Source organism: Xiphophorus couchianus, chromosome 4 (assembly GCF_001444195.1).
Source record: "Xiphophorus couchianus chromosome 4, X_couchianus-1.0, whole genome shotgun sequence".
NCBI lineage: Eukaryota > Metazoa > Chordata > Actinopteri > Cyprinodontiformes > Poeciliidae > Xiphophorus > Xiphophorus couchianus.
The window spans coordinates 20,497,852-20,521,373 of NC_040231.1; the positions used below are offsets into that span (position 1 = coordinate 20,497,852).

The 23,522-nt window shown below is 36.8% G+C and overlaps 1 protein-coding gene and 1 long non-coding RNA gene across 3 annotated transcripts in view; one reads left to right on the forward strand and one right to left on the reverse strand.

The window, feature by feature from the left end:
* The window catches only part of ankrd11 (ankyrin repeat domain 11), a 118,372-nt gene that overhangs the window by 68,215 nt on the left and 26,635 nt on the right, over positions 1-23,522 (reverse strand). For both annotated transcript variants that reach the window (XM_028014710.1, XM_028014709.1), the window contains exon 2: positions 15,254-15,340. The gene's annotated coding sequence lies outside the window, so the exon portion shown is untranslated. The remainder of the gene's footprint in view (positions 1-15,253; positions 15,341-23,522) is intronic.
* Positions 580-22,965, forward strand: LOC114143021 (uncharacterized). Its single transcript, XR_003595143.1, has 3 exons — positions 580-591; positions 6,143-6,146; positions 22,803-22,965. It is a non-coding gene; the product is annotated as an uncharacterized LOC114143021 (long non-coding RNA).

Below are 23,522 nucleotides of genomic sequence, written 5' to 3' on the forward strand. Positions count from 1 at the left end.
ATGGAAAAGAAACAAAAGGGAGAAGTAAATGCAACTGGCATTATTGCAGTACTCTACATTAATATCAAAATGCAATATTTTCTTAATATCCTACAGTTCTAATATAATACATAACCTAAAAAATACACTTTCACAATTATTTAAACTAAAATGTGTACAATTGAAAAGTACTAAATGGGAAACAGGTAAAATTCTTACGTTGATTAGAAATGTATTGCTAGACATAAACAGGTTTTTTCTACTTAAGACAATTCTTTGTACTTCTAACTCTCTTCTAAATGTCGATGCTACTTTTTGACAATTATGGCTATGCATTCATCAAATCCCAGCTCTTAATTGTTCCCGTTCCCTTCAGGCTCGAAACAGACCTCCAGATAACGGTCAATTTCGCACAAACCCATACAATCACATATAACTGTTCAACCTTCACCATGAATAGTAATTAACCACTTAACAAGTAAGTGCACTAACATGTTTTGCTAAGAAAGTAGGCGACACTGTTGCCTAAAAGTAGCTCTGCCTACTCCAAGTGCTTCACTGAGAGCAACTTTAACATGACAGTAAAAGGGAAATGTTATGATTTAAGGTTTTGTTTACAGGCTTTGATGGGGTGTAAAAATACCACGGATGCTTGTAGAATACTAATACAGCAACACTGTCCTGTGCCTAAAGAGCTATGTAAAGCAAGCAAGTAATGAGCAGTCAAACAGTTCAGGGTGAAGAAATGTTACATTGAGACAAAGGTGATTCACGGTGTTACTCTACTGGCCAAGCAGTGAAGTCACAGATGACAGACTAAGAAAGAAAGAAAGAAATAGAGAGTATTACTGGTACAGCATTACCCTCTCTGTCCACCTTAGTTCCCAGAGACAAATACTGTGCTTTCTTTTCACACTGCTACCTACGACCTCATTTCTCTCTGGCTTTGGTTTTAGTTGGCTGAGGCAGAGCACGGGGGAAAAAAAAACACAATGAAATTGGGGCACAGGTGAAGCTGGCATGAGGTCACCAACATTTCAGAAATGGGGAAAAAAAGTGCAGCTTTTGAAAGGAAATCAGGATTGGTCTTAAAGAGAAGCCATGAACTTTTATTTTACTCTGCAGTAACTCTGAGGCACTTGCACTGTAGCTGTGCACCTCCCACTCAGATGTGTTAGACGGAGATAACTCCCCCAAAAAACCAAAAAAAACCAACATAAAATCATGTACCAGCCCAGCACATGATTTTCCCTGTATAATAAAAAACACGGATTAATAGTATTTACACAAAATGTTAAAATCTAAGCCAAGATTTTATAGCTTTTTATAAAACATAAAATCAGCTCAACTTTATTGTAACCTGCAGCTACAATAAAGTCGTCATCACATTTTTTCATTGGTACTTAAATTTTTTTCTGCTCAGCTCCTTATTGAGCAAGACTAGAAGAGTAAGAAGCGAGTTCGTCAGGCTCAGGCAGCCAGCCTGCAGTCCGCTGCTTTACAAACCACATCCATAGCCTGCCAAATGTATTTTTAAAACAGGGCAACCTGGATAAGTGGCACTTGCATCAGGAAATAGTTTCAAACAGTAGAAATGTCTTTCTTATTTGTAAGGCAGGTAATAGTGAAGCCTTTGTAAAAAGTATGGCGTAGTACAAATACTTTAAAATAATAAAGTGAGATAAGTTTAATAATGAAGCAGCTTTCCCAGACAAAAAGGAGTATAAAACAAATTTAAATTAAATATAGTATAATAGATGTTTAGAATGGTCAAATGAAAGACAAAACATAAAGGCCAGGGTGAAAGACAAATAATAGATAATATTGGAAGATAGTTTTAAGCTGAAAAAATAGAACTCTAGCATCTGTTTGTTGGAAGGTAAGCATCCATCACTTCTCCTGTTTCACTCATTTAAATATCCCAACTCTCTCCTCAGCCATTTGAGGTGTGATAGGAATAAGCAACAACAAAACCTTCTTTTCCAAGTCAGATTTGTAGCCACATCAGAGGACAGCTTTAGCTGCGATTAAAGATCTTTTAATTTGACAATAAACACACAAACATACTTATCCTAATCATTATTTCTATCACTCACACCACATCGGTAGATGGTGGGAATATGTGTGCTTTCACTAAATACAGCTGGGATCATAGAACAACTCGGCAGGATTCACATCGACATGACATTCTTTTCAAAATATGAAACTTTTGTGCCTCAAATGGAAAACGTGTGTAACGTTGTTTTGAACAGACATTTAATAGAAGGAGAAACTTCTAGCAAGAACAAGGTGCTTATCTCTGCGCAGCATATGGCAGATGTTTAGGACAGTCTGGTGAAATGTTACACGCACTGCCTAGACAGACCGACGGCCACACAGAGCTCCGTCAGCACTTCAAACTGCAATAAAAATGTCTGCAACACGGTAAGCCAGTACAGACCCAAAATAGTGTAGTGGTGCAAAATCTGCACATCCAAACTCTTCACTCTATTTGCCAGCTACAGAAACTAAAATATGGAACTATCACTGGAAAAAAGAAAGCACATGATAAATGCTCAAAGTCAAAAGGCAGAAAACGCCTACCCATTAGTTTGAGATGAGTAGTTCTGACCGTTGTTTTGACTGCTTGTGCACTTCAGTTATCTTGCACAAGCAAAATAAACACAGACTTAACTTTTAATGCCACCAGGAGATTACATGTTTTGTAATCGTTTATATTAACAAAGGAGTTGCATTTCCACATGTGTTTATTCACTTGGTCATCACTGTTTAACTCTTGAGTTTAGGATTATGAGTCATTATATGATTCACAAAATAAAAGCACTACATCCAACTAAGCGCATTCTGTGGGCGAGTTTGAAGCTTTGAGATGTGAATAGGAGCAGCAGAAAAAGATGGAGGGTATAAAATAGACAGCAAACACACCTCCGATGTCTTATCTGAACACATCACTGTCACAAACAAGCTACCAGCTCCTAACAAGCACATAAACTCTCTAAATGGGAGGGTGGATGAGTGTGAGTCACTTTCCCCTTCTGGATATACATGGTGGGAAAAAAGAAAAGAAAACAATATCTGTAATCTGCATTCTAAATATGTAGTGATAATATAAACCTATACTGACTGCTGAAGGTAGATAATGGCGCGTTAATTGAAATCATTGATCCACAAACCAATGTGATTTTGTTTAAGCTGAGTGAGAAATATTTGGTGAAGTCAACTGGATTTAGCCAATAACGCAATACCTCAGCAACTTGTCATCTTACAAAAAAAGACAAACAAAACAACTATTTTTGTACTTCTTTGCTGCTTGAATAGAGCATAAGCTGTGGTTTTCCCATGAAATTCCTCTGACAATCCCTGTCTTGTAGACACAGGCCAGTGACTAAGCCTTACATACTCAGCCTCGTTTTACTGGCTCAGGAGAAAAATTATATTCCTACAAGGCCATGAAAATATTCTGCTTGTCATTATTACAGAGTTGAATACAACTGAAAGAACAGTGGTAGGTTATTGGGTAAATAAAAACATTGTAATACGACAAAAAAAAAAAAAGAGAAAAAAAAAGACAATGGACAATGATTGACTCAGTAAGACACAAGCAGGACAGTAGTGTTTAAACATGCCTGGCATGTGCAGAATAAGTCACTGAATACCATTGCTACCAATAGTGTTGCTCTACCCAACAACGCTTCTAAATATAATCCTCACAACTGGAGCAAATGTTGAATAATGAGATGGAAAAAGAATACATTGCTAGAAAATTTAGGCAGCTAAAATTAAACTGAAAAATCAACTTTTTTTCTTGGAGAGGTCACAGCCGACAACGAAACAAATATTCTAGGAATTTCTAGATTTTTTTAATCCATTTATAGGTCCAACTACAATACTAAAATCCACTTTTTAACTATATAAAAAAATAATAAGAAAACCGATTTATGCACATACTATTGGCCCATAGTGTGTGCAGTGTGTTGCATGCAGTGTAGCATTTAGTCTGTTGATGTTGCAGTGAAAGTATGGTTTCAGTCATTATGTATCCGTGTTGGCAAAACAAAAGTGCAAGTAGCTTGGATAAAGTAGTCAACAGCAGACAGATGGGTCATAACGGCCGTGTGTAACAATATTCAATTTCATAACCTACATGTGAAGAATTAAAAATATCTGCTCGTTCTGCAACAAAGACAGCTTTGTTCCATATCTAAAAATATGTTGATATAAGCCTGATATCAAGGGTGTGGAGCTTGTGAGACTGCCGCAGCAACGCACTTACAGTAGTCAAAGGTCACAAAAGAGGTGAGCTCCACTAGATGGAGAACAGCAGAAGAAACAAAAGGAGAGCTATACTGATGAATGCTGTGGAAAACCCCCTGAAAACTTACTTTGTATCTCTTTAATGATTTGTGTGCCTCAGTGCAATCAATGATCTTACAAAATACCTACAGAAAAGGTGTTTCTAAATCCTGTATTTTTCCCTCTCATGCCTTCATTACTGCTTTTTTTATAATCATTTACATGACTGAAAATAATAAGACCAATAAAACAGTCCTCCTCTGATTTCACTTGTTTTTAAAGGTTTTACAGACCATTGGACTACTGAAGCTCATGCCCTGTGAGGTCACTTCTTCCATGTGCATTTTCCATGTTGTGTTTTAACCATCTCATTATGGCATTTTTAAAATGTTCTCCTACTTATGATCAAATGAAATCTAAAATATTATTTGGAAGGATTAGCTAAGTTAATAACTGATAGTTGCAACAAGAAACCCACAAATTATGAAATTGCTGTTCTGAATTAGCTACATGAGTAATAACACTTATGACAACTCTAGTGAAAGTCACAGAGGGCTGGGGAAAACCACAGAAGTCTCTGTCCTGCTAGCCCTGATTCCATAATCTGTTCTCACTTTTTTAGGTTGACAACAGCAGGAGTCGGTGTGGTGACAATGGACAGACTGTTGGTGGAAACAGAAGTCTGGAAGGAAAATTTCTGACTACATCTTTTCATTAGCCCACATTTGCTCACTGTAGGCAGAAATCCAGAACAAGTAAAAAAAAATACAATGCAAAGTTAATAAAAATAAAAACATTCATTTTGCACAAAATGTATTTTTTTTCCCAGTAAAACAGGAGACTTTATATTGATCGCAGGAATATTTCAACAACTAAAGAGCAAACTGTTAAATGTGGGTTATTTAGAACACTATTACAGCATGAGGAAGGCTTTTTGAAGATGTTTTTTTATTCTCACTGCTTTCAGAGGAAAACTACAAGAGCAGTCCTCTCCTGGCCGATACTAGCTGCCTAGCTAAGAAGGTAAACATTTGCCGACTCCATAAAAACTGTTTCTACACATAAGAACATTTCTTGCTTGTTTCATTCAAAAGTTAAATATTAAATATTTATATATTTTAATGTATATTCTTTGAAGATAAAGACCCTATATTTTAGCTAATTAAATGTCTTTCATTTGGAAAGGGAAAAATGTTTTTTACATGTTGGACTGAATGATCTGAAATTAGGTCTGGAGATAATGATCTGAATACATAACCTACAGCAGTTCTGTTTTAGACAGACCAGATGGTATCTGATGTGGCTATTCAGTCATTACAGACTCCACATTGATACTTTGTCATTCTGATACCAGTACATCAATTTATATCACCTATGGTGAAGCTTTTATTGGAAAATCAAGGATTACCACGTTTTCAAAGCCAGGCAGAAGTATAAATGTAAAACAACAATGCCAGAAACGGTAAATAATTTTCTCTTAAAGTTTCCTGAAACATACATAAACTAGCAAGACCACAAAGGTGACAGTGCATCTGAAACATGCCAGTGTTGACCATAAAAACTTGTGGTTGTAATCACTAAGCAATACATTGCTTTCTACACAGCTCAAGTATCAACTGCTGTAGCCTCCATAATAAGCTTTACAATGGTGGCATGCTACTGTATAAGCCAATGTAGGGTTAAGGTATAAAATTTATCTTGAGTTGATAACTCCACAATTTCTAAGAATAAAATCTGCTAAAAAAGAGTTTCTTTTTACACTAATGAAACATTAAACACTCAAACACATTCAGAGCAACAAGACCGTCGCCTGGGAGGTTAAAACACTTGTGTAAGCAATGGGGTCTAACAAGCTGCAATGACTCCACAGTAGAGTATATACCAGAAAAGGTAAAACATTCGCCGGAAAAAAAATAAAAGTGCTGCTTTGGCTGAGAGATCAGACAGCAGAGTGTACCAGAGGGAGATCGAGCTGGAGAGAGAAGGCAGAGTGGATTCTGACAGGCAGCGCAGAGGCAGAAACACGGCCTGTAAGCAAAATTCTGCTTAGGTAAGACTTCTTTCACTGTCCTGGGTTTATGTCCATTTTCCCTTTTTTGTAGGATAAGCATACACACACACACACACACACACACACGCACACACTTGAACACAGACTTCTGCTCCCTTTGATGTCATCTGCAAAGAGATATGCAGGTGGAAAAGCACTGGAAGAATATGGTGGCATGGGAATGGTTGTGTCCAAACAGGTCCATCTGCTTCATCTGCCTTCCTAGCTGCTGGCCCTAAACTAGCTTTCATACAACATGCAGCTTGTTACAAAGTACAAACACATGGGTAAAATTTGTCTCTACACAGCAAAACTAAATAAGTCTGATTTTAGAAATGTCCTTTGTTATTTAAAGCAGTGAAAAACTTCTAGATACTCTTAAATGAACTTATGGGCTTACATATTGGTTGGGCTGAGAATGTGATTATACAACCGTAGAGCACATGGTGCTGAGATCAACTTCAAACTCCATGCAAAGTTACACACTGTTAAATGGGAAACATGCCCATTTAATAATGAAAAGCTCAGCTATTTCTATGTAAACAAAACCAATCTTACAAAAAACGACTAAATAAAAAAGCAAGAAAAAGATGCAGATTTGCAAATGCTGAATAGTGATTGTGCAACCTCATGTTTACCGAACAATGATGCGTCTGAAAGTTCAGGCTCCAAAGATCATTAGCAAGACATTATCATGACTGAAAAACAATGAGGGTTTTATATCAATCGATAGATGATTATCAATTGATTTTTTGTTTTAACTATCTGAAACATGAGACATCACCTTTCCTGGTTAATCCACTGTTTCCACTCAGGTTGTATTTATTTTCTCCTTTCACCACACGCCATTTTATTTTTAAGCAGTTATGAGGCATGGTGGCGAAACCTGAAACCGCTGCTGTACAAGTTACTCACCAGGTTGTTTGCTAGGTAACCAATAGGTGATTACAAGTGCATTACAACAAAATGTCTTAAAAACAACAAAATCAGCTCTGCGATCCTCACTAGAACATCAATAAGTGTAATATCACAGTCTTAAATGAAGGCTTGGATGCAACATTTTCTATGATCAGATTTTAAGTTTGATGCATTCACGCACTCCAAGCTAATAAATGTGGCCAGTGTCTGAGATGCTAGAGCACATGAAGAGTGGTGGGGACATTGTGAAAATGGAATCGTTTTGTTTGTTTTTTTCCCCCCATACTACATTATAATTCTGGTTCCAATATAAGTTTGTGTTGGCATTTTGATTAACAGCCATAGAAGTGCCAAAACTTTATTCTGTTGACAAAATGTCCAACTATTCATGCAAATACAGATAAAGTGTTCTCCTTGGATTTACTGTCACAACAAACATCTCAAAGAATATATGCAATTTGTAAAGAAGTCCACCAAGCAACAAGAGGCTCTGGTGTTGTGTAAATGATTGAGGAAAGGAAACAAGACAGATTCCAACAGGTCTTAATCGACCAGCTCATGGTTTTGCAACAAAAAGTAAACCAATGGTGACTGTCTACTCTTTCAGACTTTAAGCAACCAAATAAAACCCCCCACAATTTTCTTTCCAACTCTAATTTCATTTATAACTTCAGATGCACACAGTTGTATGTGAGAAAACAAACAGTCCACCAGGGAAAAGAGAATTCTGATACATCATCCTACAGGACAAAGAATTATAGAGGAAGTAAAGTATTGCAGGCCAAAAGTGTTTCTAAAAATAAACGGCTGTTAATTTTTTTTTTATGTGATGCCTTAACTCTTTGCAGTTTACAGCTACCATGGATGGTTTATTCAAACAGTGCTACTGCTGTTTCAGAGAGACACATAACCATTATAATAGAGGGGAGAACTATTTTATAATAACTATCCACCTGTAAGGCTTGAACAAAGTGGATAAGCATGTCTCAACCCATTCCCTCACTTACTGCATGCAGACACACAACTGCAAAAAATAAAAATAAAAAGACATGGGCATAAAGAGTGGGGTGCGAGACAACGTGCACTGCTTCACATCCTCATAAACAGATTATGCCGTTGCTGAAAGAGCAAAAAGTCTAAAGAAGAAACACCTGGTTATGGAGAGGCCCTAACCTGCTCAACGCCCAGTTTCTTTATCTTTGTGTTTAATCTACAAAACAAAGATGTTTGCTCTCTTACAGGACAGTTTTCCAATATTGAAACACTGAAATTGAGGCAGAATGACTTGTTACAGCTACTGATGTGCCAGTGAGTGAATAAAAGACAGAGACACAGAGGGGCGTGCAGACATACAGTGTGTCAGACAACAAGGTCAGCCCATCCCCAGAGAGGTGTTGGCTTTCTAACAGAGTATAGCTACTTGAAACCAAGGTCACTGCTCTGTGGCTGTGAGAGGGACAGGGGAGAAAGGCCTGGCTGGGACAGCCCTGCTACATGCATGTTCAATGAGTACATCACCAAGTATTTTAGTAGTTTCGTGTGCGAGTGCATGCCTTAATGTTATTACACAAAAATATTTTTTATGGCCCGATTTTGTAAAACCAGAAGTGTTTTTAAACTTTTTGGAAACATTTTAACACCAAATACATCTGGCAAGCTACAAATCTCTTTTTAGATTTGTCTCAATTGCGATATTTTGGTTTATTATTGAGATTTTAATCACAATATTTAATTGTGATACTAGAGAAAGAGAAAGAACAATCGTCAAGTTCAAATAATTATTGGCCCCATGAGACACCAACCAAAATGTGAGAAATCACAAGCTTTTAAAGCAATCCTTTAATATCTGGAAAATGTTTTGATTATGGCCATGTACACTTGCATTTTCATTAGTAGAAAGAACAAGAAAAGGTCCAACGCACTTATTCAAATATGAAACTAGCATGTTCACGTGACATTGTGATATGTTGAAAGGCTTTTTATTAGGTCATACATGCAGCTGTCAAATCCTCAGAGGGCTCTGAAACTCATCGAGAGGTGAAAGCACGAATAGGATTTTCTTGTAAACATACAAACAGGTCTTTGTTCACTACATCCACAGGGGGCTGAATGAGAGTTATTGGGTATACAAACAAAACCCAACCGTGCAGGGAGGGAGGGCTACTTCAATGTTATCTTATCCTCCACCACCTTGGACAAGGGCCTAGCAGCTCTAAAATTAGCCATCACATCTAAACACAGTCTTTGGTGTAGCAGCTACTCTTTGATGGGAACTTGGCTCTCGACTGATGCAGTGAAAGAACACCCAATCCCATTTCCAAATGCAGAGATGTAGCCAAGATTGTATACAAATGCAAGCCAGAGACTCAGAGTCCTTGACAATCTTGGTTTTTACATTTTAGAGGGGAGTGGATGATTACCTGATTTGCATATTTACTGTGAACCGGCATAACGAGCAGTGTTACTCCAATTAATGCGGTTACATAAATCATGTTCTTTTTCATTTCAAGATAAAAAAAGGTAACGAAGGAGTCTAAATTATATTGACAAGTCTGAAAGGAAATAAGACTCAAGCTACATCACATTGAGATGTGTTGTGTCAGATTAGTTTTACAGCGATGCAGCATGGAAACTAATAGGACTATTTTATAATCTCACACCCATTTTTCAAACATAAGCTTCTAGCTGGAGGGATTCAAAGAACACCAACATTTCAAGCAGTTATGGGCCTAAATAGTTCAAACATCAATAGCTACCATTTACAAGATTATGCTTTGCCATGTATTTTAGATGCACCTACCAATCAATCATTCTCCCTCTGCAAAAAGGGAAAAATAATTATCTAGTAATACTTAAATGTGTATAATGTATTTTTTTAAATACAACAGTTTGATCAAAACCCCATGTATTGGTAAGACAAAAATATATAAGAATACAAACACGTGTTGGTATTTAGTTGTCTTATGTTTCCAAATAAATGATCTTAACTGATCAAGATTTTTTTTTGTCACAGATGAGATGAAACACTTCAGATAAGTTATTTGACAATGCCAAGTAACTGTGGTATTCCATTCCAATTATGTGCATAGTTGCATTACACAAGATATAAATGCCTCATATAAAAACCAATTAAATATGTTTGATATGTATTAGCAGCACAGCACCATAGTCAGGGAAACATTTGCTATTTTTTTTTAATAAAGAGGTTTTTCAATATTATCATGTTAAAGTGATACTGCAGTCAATTTATGTGTACCCCTAACACAGGACATTGATTTTTATAGTATCAAATGCATTTATTTAAATAAAAAAGGTGGCATTCAATCACAGTATTATGGTTATGACAAACTTCTTCATACAAAATACACTTTTAGAACAACAAGACCAAATCAGATGGCTTTTATGTAGCTACATTAAAAGAATGTGATGATGAAAATCAGAGAAATACTTCAGATCGCCAGGTCAAAAAGTCATAGCTAAACGGCTTTAAGGATTCGTCCTACTCCAGAAATTACTATCTGTATTTAGGTAACATTTAAGCATAGTTAATTACAATATAATTTTGCAGTTAAGTGTTTGCTAAAATTCATTCAGCAAATCAGTTATCTTGCTCACTAAATGTCACCCTTGGTAGCAGAGGGAACCATGTTAACAACTGAAGCAAAGTTTTAACTGCTGATCTGTGGAAACTTTTTCCATCAAGGATTCACAGCCTTGTTTGTTGAGTGAGAACTCATGTAGCTGCAGTGAGTGCTTTCATCTAATGAACTTTACAGAAACAGCAACACAACTATCCAACAATCAAATTCTAAGGTAAGTAAAGATTCAAGCTTTGTTTGGACCCCAACTCCAATAACAGAGCTAAACTCCCAGGTAGAAAGAGCAAGCAAGCTCTACTGTATGAGAATGAGGATGATGAGATAAAAGAAAAAAAGAGGAGAAACAGCAGCCAACAGGGGAATTCTTTCTCACACTGTCTTACAGGCTGTCAACCTTGAGAAATTCAACACAGAATGAACTTGTAGCCTCTGTGCAATCACTGGACATACTGAAATCCAAAACCCTTGGCAGGCAATAAAGCCAAGTGCTGCATCTCCTTGCAACCCATTTCATTGAAATTGTATGACCAACAGTAGACCTGAAATTCCCCTGCCTAAGATGTAAGCTCCCTGCCATTCAACTGGCTATTAGCGTATTCCTCCACACTCCGAGCCACAGAGGCTCGCCTGTTCCCTGCAAACAGACTGCTTCTATAAAACATCAGTATGCAGTCTGCCTCTAAGGGAAGGGGGAGGAGCAGCACTGGGGAAGGAAAAAGGGAAGGTTGGGAAAACAAAGCTTTTATGGTCGTCGCTCCGGTCGTCGCTCCAGCCAGGCCAGGCAGAGCCGCAGTAGCGGGGGCGAGTTATGTAATGTGACTGGCAGGCCCCACTTCCCAGTTCAGATCTGCTGCTCACACTAATCCCTCCTGAGGAACAAACCCTGCTTTGGAAGAAAAGGAGGAGATAGAAGTGGCGCTGTGAGGAAAAGCAGTAGAGGTCTGAGATTACAAGAATTTTAGCCTTTCATCTGCACCAAATCGAACTCACCGACATCTACCCTCTGAGCTTCACTGCTGAAAGATTACAGTCAAAATAAAAGCAAAACCTCTAATGATCGGCTACGGTGCACAGTTGCTAGTTCTGTGCAAACACTCTACATGCAAAAAACTGAAACAATATATATTCACACTACGTGAAGAAGGGAAAAAGATATAATACTAGGGATGTACCGATATAAAAATATGGGCTGATATCGATATTAACAATGTAGTTGTGACTAATAAACGAGATTCAATATATCTCCCCATTCTTTTGAAACCCTGAAAAAACGACAGGACCGCTGACAATTCTTCTCTGCCTCAGTAAAAAACACCACAATCTTATGACCACAGAAAAACCTACATCAACATTCTCCCCCTCCACTTAGAGGAACACAAACATAAACAACAACAAATGGATACATACATAAGATATTAATATCTACCCAAATTTTACTTATCGGACTAATACTGATATTTAAATTCTTTTAAATGAAAATCAGCCAATAATGATGTTAATGGCAATATATAGTGCGTCCCAAGATAATACCTCACATCACTGATTCCAATATTATTTTGCTGATACATGCAGTACATTTATACAGTTGCATTTTCCAAACACAGCTCTTATGGCAACTCTTTACAGGAAGCTATAAATCACTTAACATAAATGCTTCCTTTAGTCGAATTATAAAATTATTTTTAGATAGATTTTAAAGACGAGGTCCTAAACCAGTGGTGCCCAAACTTGGTACTCGAGGGCCAGCATCCTGCATGTTTTAGTTCTCTTCCTGGTTTAATGCACCAGGATCAAATGATGGCTCATTATAAGGCCTAAGAAGGACACTGACATGCTGAAAAGGTTGTTACTACCACCAGGGAAAGAACTAAAACGTGCAGGATGCGTGCTGCTCGAGAACCGACTTTGGGCACCCCTGTCCTAACCCATCTGTAGAAATATGAGTGCAAAGAGAGTTATCAGCATTGAGCAGCATTCAGTTCTGATGTTGGAAATTGGATTAATAAATATTAACATATTTTTGATGTCATTTATTCAGATGTAGATAAAGTTGGAACACTAGTCCAGTCTTGGCATACTTGGTACTCTCTTCCAAACTATGGCTTCAAAATCTTGCTGTGAAAACAGGCCACTATTTTTTTTTTTTCCCATTTTTTTCTCCGAAGAGTTTTTGCGGCGCTAGTGGCTCGTATTTTTTTCAACAGTAGGCAGACAGGAAGGAGGGTGAGGAGAGGGGGAAGACATGCGGCAAAGGTTGTCGGGACCGGGAGTCGAACCTGCGACGTCCGCGTCGAGGACTAAGGCCTCCAAACGTGGGGCGTGCTAACCCCCTGCGCCACCACAGCACGAACAGGCCACTATTAGAGATACCACAGGACCAGATTCTGTGAAGCATACACTACAACACACTTCATGGATACCTGCAAACTCAGCTTATTGACTCCCTCCTTTGCTAGCTAATAAGTATTAAAGCAGAGGATCATTTCAAGCCTCCCCTTCCAGCACCTAAAATCAACATGAAAACATTTCATCTTAGACCTAGCCAGAAACTTAGTAAAAAAATAAATAAAATCTGTGCTCAGTGAAATTGGTCCTTTTTAAAGATCAACTAAACTTCTTTTTAATGATGCATAATGAATTTAGTTTTTCATCCTTTCTTACATAATGCCATTCAAGATTTTTTGACGCATAAAAAAAATAAATCCTACTGACAATTGCTACCATCGCAACAGTCCAACCTTTTAAAATAATAAAAAACAGGCTGACTGTCAGTGAACTGCATGCTAGGAATTCAAGTTAGAAAGGGCCTGTTGTGATAAAATTCAGGTGAGCAGCATGCGGAGAGCGTTGGCTGTGACCGGGTAAATAAGAACAAAGACAACGAAACAAGTGATCACCAGCAACTTCAGTCAGTTCTGTCAAACCATGAGACCAGGTTGAGGATTTAAAGCAGTTAAAAATAAAACTCGGATTCTGATTTACTGAGCTGCTTGCCTGGAAAGCATGTGACTGGCCTCACATGAGGTATGGGAGGAGGAGAATGGCAGAGGGTTTGGTGTAAGTGTGACTGAGGGGGTGTGCATGCGAGAGTGTTTATCCAGCCCCCAAATGCACACACGCAACATCCAGACTGTTGGCATTAAAATAAGCTTTGTGATTAGTTTTCCTGGTTTCCACTGATAGAAAGAAGATCTAGACAACTCTTAGAGGTGAACAGAAACAGCTCTTGCTGCTGCAGAGCCACAAAGAGGGCCGGACGGAAGGAGACTAATAGATTAAGGGGGAATGAGAAGAAAAATTAATTTATACAAAGGTGAGGAAAAGGTCAAAACACTAGCTGTTAGTGTAAGGAGCCATTACTGAGAAACAAATATTTAATAAGACGAATTTGACTGTTTTTAATTTTGCTTTTGTAATCAGATGTTAATATACCATTTAAGATTTATTTTTAATGAAGTTTGGTTGATTCTTACAACAATCTCATGGTGTCAAATTTATGAATTGTATTTATTTTACCTTCCTCTTTAAATGTGCCTGACACATCCACATTGCATCTGCCTTCTATTCTCACTAATATCTCAACAACTATATTAGTGGAGATGTGATAACACTAAATGTGACAAAATTTACCCTAACTCTGCTTATGCTGTGTTAATATTCTTGACAAAGACATAATATACACAGTTATTTCACCCAAAACTACAACTTTATATGGGATTTCTGCTACAGTCACACAACCAACAGGAAGCCATATTTGTGCGTGCTGCCATGTATGTGTGAAATAGAGACTGGGGGATTCAGAGGACTTCTGTTGGACACATGCTAGTTGTGCATTACAGAGGCTGTGACCTACTTTTTATAGACAAGCACACACACAGCCTCTGACAAAGGGACAGAAAAGCAGAGGTTAGGCACGCACTAAGCCTCATTCTTAATACATGCATTCCAGTGGATAAAGCTCAATACTAGTGTGCTTTCAGCCTGCCTGCTGGTACAGGCATCTCATCTCTTTCATGTTTAACAATACATGCAAGAGAGGTAAAGGCAAGGTACAGGCAGATACCCCTTTGTGAAATTAAACCGTCTCTGAAAAGCTTTTCATTTACTTTTAAAAGTGAAAACACAAACTAATATTTAAATAATAAAGCATATTTCACCTGAATAATGTTCACTTATCATAGAACAATAGGTTTGGAAAATAGCCAAGTAAGACACAAGGTTTCTGGTGGCACATCATAAAGAATGCCCATACATGATGCAACACAACCCATATTCTGAAGGAAAAATATCAAAAAAGCCAAAAAGAATAAGCTTAAATAGGTGCTTACTAAAAATGCCTCAACAGAAACAGCCTTAGAAAAGGAGCAGAAACAGGCTTGATGTGAAATTCTCTAAAAGATATTTTTGAACCTACCGATTCCATGGCTGTGGGAGAATGTCAGTGGGCTAAAATCCAACAACAAAAAAAAAAAACACCTGCTGCTGTAGCGTCCCCACAATCCTGAAAAACAAGATAAAAAAAAGCATTAATTCCTGAAACAACACAAACAGATGCACATTCCTTGCCATAAATGTGTCTGTATGTGGATGCAAAAGGGTCATGTTTCTCCCTCCAGGATCAGTAATCGCACAGTTTTCTGGCACAGTGAAAATGGACAAAAACATAAACATGAAGTTGGGAACTGTAAAGCTATAAAGCTATGCAGAATCACAAACCTCAATACTGGTTCTTTCTATAAATCATATAGTCTGAGCAACCATCTAGCCTCACTAAGAGTAGATGGTTGCTCTACCATGGGGAAGGGCAGATTAACTATTCATTGATTTTTATGCTCTCAGTTTTAAATGTTAAGGCTTAATTAATTCATGGTCTTTGTGGCCAATTATGACTAAATTACAAGTGACAAACTGATGCAGATTCAGAACAACATTAAAGGGGGAACAGTCCTGGGAGTCTAGTTTCACTTCACAATGGTTTTTTAAAAATGTGTCCACAGCCAACCAGGCTTCTGTGGGTAGAAAAACGCTACAAAGTTATGATGGCAACATTTGGAAGGGTTTAGGGTTTCAAAAGCACTAAAATCTTCTGTCACATAGTATCTATGGGTTCTTTTAATACGTTGCCATAAAAAGAGCCGCCGTGACCAGAGTTGTCTCCCACTGTCTGGAGGATAAAAGTAATACCGTTCTGCCTCGCTCAGCACCTATTGCTACACACTGATGTTGAGCTGGCTTGCAAAACCTGTAGATTCAGCTCTCTGAAAACACTTTCGGTAGCACAGATCACATCAGTCACTCTTAAGATTACAATTGATAAACTGCAAGCTACATGCCTGTTAGCCGACTGACTGCAAAGTCTACTTGAGCAGACAGCCTGACTAATGAAACAGCTAATACCAGTTTTGAACTCTTGGTACACACACATTGCATGTTTAGTTTGCTTTATTAGTTTATTTACCAGGGACAATGTACAAAAAAACATGTAAAGCCCAAAAACATCAAACTAAAAAATTCAACTGATTATAATGTTTAGCAAGAAACATTGTCAGAATTTGAAGTTTAAAAAAAATAATTAATCAAGCCCACCGATAACCTTTGTTTTTATTAATCCCATTACATAAAAATGACCAGAACATTCCCTATACATGGCAAAAACAGCTAAAGAAGGAAATGATAAACTTTGGTTACAACCAAATGATTTCTAACTTGATCTGAGCATATCCAACCAAAACCAAACTGTTATGATTAATATGGATTTTAGTTTTTAATCTCCACAGTCCTGTTGTCTACATGTTGAAAAAGCCACACAATGTCATCCAATATTAGTATTCAACAGTATTATACTTTAACCCTAAATATATCATAGTTTGGCAAATACATAAATGTGATGTGAAAAACAACAATACACACTCACTAATTTGCATACACAAAAACAGATTTATAACCTGGTCATTTTGCTACAATTGGTAAAAGACTCACTTGATGACATTTTCTTCCTTCAGGAAAAAAAGAATTTATACGTTTGATAATCCAAAAGCAATAATTATAAAAAGCATATATAGCAATGGAATAAAAATTAGATCAAGGTAAAAATTTTACAAGATAAAATACAAGGCCAGCCTCAGCTTTTACCTATTCATCCTTGTCACAGGTGCAAGTAGTAAAAAAAGTTTTTTTTTTGTTTTGTTACTTCAGTAAAGCAGGTGGTACATGCAATGTAATCCAATCATTTGAGGGAACCAGATAAGGCCCCAAAGAAATACAGCAAGGTTCGATTGCAGAATGATAAGCAGCATCTACAAGCTAAAGAGATGCAACTGTGCGGGCTTTACTTCAATCTTTTAAATTTATGCATTCCCTCCAGGTTGTCTTAAATTTCACACAATGTACAAAATATAGGAATCCATCATAACAGTGTGCCAGTCTTATGCCAGACACAATATCCAAAGCCTGATGAAAATGATCTTTTTAATTGCATCTTCATCAATAAATTAGGTTTAAATTGGGCTAGTGAACTTCTGAATCTGTAAAGCACTGCTGTAGGGATTCAACAGTTAATAGTAAATCATCTGAACATGTTTCCCCATATCTGAAACAATATATTACAGTCGTAAGAGATGAGCAATGCACTATATAAATGAGCAAGCAAAACAAACATGGGTTATCAATTTTTAAAATCTGCATTTTTAGCTAAACCCAAATGCTGCTCCTGTAAACTTGATCACATCACACAACAGTCCGTCTCTGAATTCAAAAGGAAAGTCAACAAAACATTCAATTTAGTGATAAATTGCCTCCTGTCTGTACCAGCACTGCCAAGTGGGCATGTGAAATAGTTTGTAAGGCTAAATTAATTCAGATTTTTCATGCTACGGCTTTCTTTTGCTGCAGGACACACTGGAAATTTAAATGGATTTTTTTTTAGCCAAAACAAATCAGAATGCGAGGCCAGATTCGTGGACTAAATATTGCAAAAATAAAAGAACAGGATGTCTAAAAGGGTGTGTATTTCCAGGTACAGTGTGATTTTATTCAGCAATAAAGTAATTATGTTACCTTCAGTTATGAAAATGCTGCATGTATCAAAAACAACTTAAAAGATATTTGACTTTGCATCATAGCCAAATTGGTCTCAGTCTCTTTAAGAACCTACCACCATTTCCAACACTCCCGCTTAAGCACACAGTGTTTATCTAATCTATTGTATCTGGAACACATACCTTCAGACTTTCATGACTTTCATTAAAAGTCATGTTAAAAACATACTTGGCCACCTGAACGGTATTTTACTGTCCTTTAAACTCTAAACCTTTTGATCTTAATCTGTCAGATCTACATCAGGTGGGAGTATAGAAAGGACATTGTGATGAAAAGTAGTGAGGAAAATATGGTATGTGAAAATGTGAGGAAAAAATGGATATCATCACTGCAATATTCAATGGCATCAGCTTGTTGTTTTCCTAATATTGTCTGGACACATCCAGAAAGTACTACCTCCCTGACAATCTGATTGTCAGGGAGGTAGTCCCCTTTCCTGCAGTGAAAATAACACGGGCAAAAACAACGAAAATGGCTCCAGCTTATTAAAAAGTTCCCACAGTAAAAATCCACCTTACTTCATTTAAAACAAGAGAACCAATCTGTTCTCGTCATCGTACCAACTGGTTTCCTGTATTTAATGTTCTGGCTCAAAGAGTTCATAAAATGCTAAAGGAACATTGCTACAATGTTATTGTTGTTTTAGCATACTTGTACTCTGACATAAATGACTCTAAATTACCCTAAATTGGACAAGCTCTTTTATATTCAATGTTAAAATAATTTTGAACAAATGTAGTACAATTTCAAAACTTGAAATGCTTATGATCTTAAAAGAGAACATGTTGATACTTCTCAACTAGAATACAATCAAGTTAAATTACATTATGCAGCTACAATAAATCTGACATTGTAAGACTATCATTATTATTATTAATAGTGTGACTTTTGATGATCAATAATACTATAAAGTCACAACATCATAAAAAGAAATTTAGAACTCAGTGAAATATTGTAGCCCTTCCCCCTAATACTCTCTTCAGCTATACAACGAGAACAGGGCTTTAATCAGGATTTAGGCAGGACGACATGTGAGGATATTTAACAGAGGCCCAGTGTTGGGCTGACATTCCAGTAATTATGGTTAACACCCCCTCCACTCTGGTCTGAACCCGCATTTGTTTCATCTATCTGGATTTAAGGCACCACAGAGGGATTTGAGACCACTAGCAAGTAGAATCTAGTTGTCAGATTTAGCACAGGAAGGGTGGCAGGTGGGACTGCAACAGGATTAAGGCCAGACCTCTTTGGGATGGCTTTGAGGAGTAATGATGATGATAGCAAGATGCGCTTTTGTGTTTGTACTGAAGCGAATCCTAAGGGGAGTTCCCCTGTGGGAATAAGAGTACTAACCTGTTGAAATAATCAAGGTACAGAGAAAGAAAACAATTCCTCATGATTACAAAGTAAACAAAATTTAACTAAACACATAGCTGAGAGTGTTATGCATAAAAAGGTTACAATAAACTGTCTCCATAACAATGAATGCAATCTTTCCATCTCTCTAAATTAATACAATGTAATCTGTAAATATGAACATGTTTCAATACAAACTTCTTGAAAAACTAATGATGCATGCCCTAGTTACACATTTTCCAGGAGTGCACCAATGTGAAAATGTGGACCATCAGATGACTGAATAAATACTACATTGCCCTCCCTCCAACTTCAGAATAAAAAGAAAAACTAAAGAATTAAATATTGGTTGTTAATATTGGCTCAGTTTTATCTATCAGACCGATACTGATACATTAAAGAAATTACTAATAATGGCCGATACCAATGTCTGTGCAGACATATCGTGCATCAGTAACAAATTTCCCAGAAAATAAACATATAGAAAACCGTTGGCAGGTGTGCGATCCAGAGCATAAGCCAGCCAAGTGACCGTCTCTGTGCAAACAGCTGACAGAATGGCTACTCAATTCCAGAGCCATCAAAGAGAGAGCAATGTTCAACAAAGTGCCACCCAAACAAGGCTGTCTCATTACTATATATAATAACGATGTAATGGTGCTTAATCTAACATTAATCAGCAGAAGCAAGTACCTGTGAACTACACCTGGCTCCCTCTGGTGCAGAATTGTGATGCATGTCTCACGTCAATGACGTAGAAGTCGGATAAAGTGTGACATGACTGTTCAGACTGCAAACAGTTTGAACATTATTGTATACATATCCGACTTAGTACCATATGGTACATATGGCACAAACAGAATTTTTTGGTGGGTGAAAAGATCACAATTGGGCTCTTCAGACTAGTACGAAAAAATCTGATATGGGTCACATATGATCAAAGAAAATCAAATTTGGTTCACATTTACCTGCTGTGTAAACATAGCTGTAGTAAGTTATAGAGGAGGGTATTGCCCTTCCTCCTAAAAAAAACTTAAAACTGAAAAATCCATTTCTTTGTCTACTTCATCACTGTAAAACAGGTGATTTTCCTCAGAGAAACCTTGTTCATTGTACTTATTTCATCATTATTTTAATATAGAGTGCTTCTAACAATGTTCCGCTGCGCTTTGCTGAATCATCGGCAGCATTTCTACTTTGGAACACATTTGTCAAATACAAAAAATCTAAAAAAAACCATAAAGAAATTCCAGCTGGCTTTTCCTAACATTAGTAAAATGATCAAAATAGGCAAAAGTCGTAGTTTGAAGATGTTACAAAAGACCAAAATGATTTCACTGTACATAGGTATCATGTAAATATATATATATATATATATATATCTGGCACGAGATACACCATCCACGATAATACTAGTAAGACTTCTTAGGAAACAAAAAAAGAGATGAAATTTTTTTTTTAACAAAAATACCAATTGCCTTCTACTTGAACACTTATTAAAACATACGGACAGAACCACAAGAACACAGTAGCATCTCTTACCATATGCATTTTAACAGTGATTCCAACGCACTGACTATAAGCAGAATTTGGTGATCATTTCAACCCTGTTATGATGTGTATACACATCACTAATTTGAATATGTTACTTGCCCAGGTCAAATTCAGTTCACAGGGGAGCAAGAGAAAATTAGGGGGGGAGAGTTAGTCTCCAAAAGCAAGTTAAATAATACAAAAGAGTTTTTACACAGAAGGACAGACAGTCAACGAAGCAAAGTAATCTACAGAATGCAGAAGAAACGGGTATTTCATCCTGTGTAGAAAAGAATAAACCCAAAGCAAAATAAAAGTGAAACTGCCCCCTGTGCAAGTTTCAGAAAGTAAAATTATCCAGACATTACTAGGTTATAAAATGATTTAAACCCAAACACTGTTTCTACTACACCATTTACATATTTTTTCTTTAAATGAAAACTGGAAAAAGTAAATAAAATAAAATAAATTGATGAAACAAGAATCTCACCATAAATATACTGTTTAAAGCAAATTCAATGTCTGGTAAGCTTCATCGAGCTGCTGTATTGCATACGTTACGGACAAATGTTGGGGATCCCATCGTTTAAAACTTCAACAAAGTCCATGCTTCCAGCAAGCAATCGTTTCTCCATAGCCAGGTCTCCAGACTTTTTGTGCAAAACAAAGTGTAGAACAAGAGGCAGGTTTCAACCAGGCTAGCTCTCCCCAAGTGCCCACTCTCCCTGCAGCCTTTCAGCGGCAGGCAGTAGCAAATATCAGATGAGAGAGAAATAATGATCAAGTTTAACTTTACCTAAAATATTCCAGAAGAACTTCTCCTCACCAAGTTCAAGTCAGAAATAGTTCTTTACAAAAAAATGCCTAAACGTAGCTAAATGTTCAGTTTGATATGTTTGTGAGCTGTTGAGCAATGTTAAAACTTTGCATTAATTTTGATTTTCTTCCATTTAATCATTTTATAACTTTAACACATTTTAGTAAGTTTCCTAAATTGTACAATTCTGCTTTAAATAACTTTGTTTACTATATTGCTAATCATTTTCAAATCAATATTGACTTCATGAACAGTGATTACAAAAAACACTGTAAAACTACAAAGTTAAATGTGATGCAGTTGAAAATTTGGAAGCACCCATCTTTTGAGTGGCACACCAGTGCAAATAGAACAAAACGTTAGCAGCCTTTCTGCTCAGAGCTCAAGACTAAGACAGGAATTTCTTGTTTGTAGAGATTGTCTTAAGCCTCTTGTATACTTCTGCAGCAGACTTTAAAAAATAATACATCCCTGTCTACAACTTCCCAAAACCTTTCAGCAAAAATGTGATCTAATGAAACCAAACCTGAACTTTGGTCACAGTTCCAAAAGGGATATTTTTTTCCCTTTTAGAAAAACATCCCAGTACATAACCAAAAGAACACCATATCCAGAGTGAAATATGGTGTTCTTCACAACAAACAGAACTTTTTGTCAAAGTCAGTGAGATCAAACCTTTCCGAATACCAGTCAGTGTTAATCCAAAATCTTTAGGTGTCTGCCAGAAAGTTGGGAGATGAAGAGATTTTTATAGTAAGAATAAATCTAAATCAATTCAGGTACAGCTTTTGGAATGCACTAGTCAGAGATCAAAACTAAACTTAGTAGAAAACCTGGGAAGTCTCCTGGAAAAGGATGTGGAAACAATGTGTCTTCACAATCTGAAAGATTTGGAAAAGTTCTGCACAACAAAATGGGCAAATACGACAAAGTCTGGATTTGACATGTTAACGGACTCATAAAGAAGACTGAATACTGAAATGTAACTTAAAACATGATTTAGCAAAGTTTTAAGTTTGCTTTTTAAGTAAATGAGTAACATTAACAATGGAAATTTAATTGAAATGAACTATTCCATCAAAAATATTTTACAAAACAAAAACCTTGCATTTTGTCAGGTATTGCTGTTTATTTCCACTGTGTTTACACTTATTGGTAGGTAGGTGGGTTAAACTTTATTAATCCCATAGGGAAATTGAGGTTATCTGTTGCTCACACATTAATTCACATCCACACAGCATTAAAATCGTACAGCTGGAGACAACCATAAATGGTACAAGAATATAATAAATAAATACATTACCACTAAAAAGAGGTCTAGTAAAAGTGTTTCAATATGTTAAGCACTTTTAACAAAGTAAAGCAGTAATTTTCAATGCCTCTCTGTTTAAATAATTTTATTCTTATTATGGCAAATAAGAATAAAATTCTTATTCTCTAATAAAATTTAATGGATTGAACTTAGTTCAATCCATTAAAAAAAACCATCTTCATTTAACTTCTCAAAATTTTAGAGAGTACAAACAGACATACAAAACTGAGGGGGGGGGATCCTTGTCATGTGAACAGGGAAAAGAAACCTATGGGACACATCCTGAGGGAGTCAGGAACCGAGATGCTATGGATAACATAAACCAACCATCAAGACCCAGAAATAAACATGTGGGGCCAATGGCAAAAACTTGTTGGAAATTACACATAACCCTGTTCGGCTACATCTCTTAAGCTTGTAGATGCTGCTTAGCATTCTGTTCCAAACACACAAGCATTGACTTCCTAAACTTTTACTATGCAAAAAAGATATCTGCCTATGTCTGTACAGTTAAACCCAAACTTATTTATAACCTTTGGGAAAATTAGATGGAAAAATACACTTACA